Below are 967 nucleotides of genomic sequence, written 5' to 3' on the forward strand. Positions count from 1 at the left end.
GGAGTGTCGGGCTTGCCCCGTCCCTTGCTTGGCATGGCCTGTGGGGGCAGCTCCGTTGGCATCCCTCCCAGCCAAGAGCAGTTCTGAGGGTGAAAAGAAGGTTTTAACCTCAAAACAATCGATGGGATTTCTAGGGTAATTTCTAGGTGGGTTTAGTGGTCACTTGCTGATGCAGCCAGTGATCCCTTGGTGTTACAGGTGGAGAAATCAGAGCCACACAAGGCGAGAGCCTGGAGGAGATGGTGGGCTTGCCTTGCCCTCGCATTGACTGGGCGGTGAAAACAGGGGTGAGACAGCGGAGGTGAAGTTTATGCAGCCCAATGCAGAGGGAATTACATGATTAGAAACCAGGAGGTACCGCAGAATAAGAGCAGAAAACGGCGTTGCGGAGTAAGGTGCAGTTGGCTAAAGAGGGGCCTTTGAAGCTGCAGTTGGAGGGCATGACACTCCCTGTGCCAAGGAGGCACATAGGTGGTTCTTAATGTCTTCCTGTCCTGGTTTCAGCTAAACCACGACACTCCCCCATAGCCAAGGCGGTTTTGACCCTTGGGTTGGGGAGGAGGGGAGCGTGTTGTACCTATTGCTGCAGTTTCTGCTGCTTGGGAGCTGCCCTCCAGCATCACTCGGGCACAGGGTGGACATGTGGTCCTTCAGTTGGTAGGAGCTGCAGGACTGAGTCTGGGTGGGACCCTGCTGTGCCGTGGGGCTGGGGGCTCTTCCTCATCCCACACGGGGAGCAGGCTCTTATCTCTTAGCCATGAAGTAGCCATCACTTCTGGCAGGCTTTTTCTCTGGGTGAGGTTTGGATGACAAAAATGAAACAAGCTACGTAACTTCCCCCTGATGGAGCTGGGCGCTGCTTGTTCTTGTCCTGGCTGCCCCGTGTGTTGGCTCAGTGCTAGGAGAGGGGATTTGAGCAGCTACAAATCAAGCTGCCAATAGCACGGGTAGCGGGTGGGCCAGGGCG

The sequence above is a fragment of the Phaethon lepturus genome, unplaced genomic scaffold (assembly GCF_000687285.1).
Source record: "Phaethon lepturus isolate BGI_N335 unplaced genomic scaffold, ASM68728v1 scaffold1916, whole genome shotgun sequence".
Taxonomy (NCBI): domain Eukaryota; kingdom Metazoa; phylum Chordata; class Aves; order Phaethontiformes; family Phaethontidae; genus Phaethon; species Phaethon lepturus.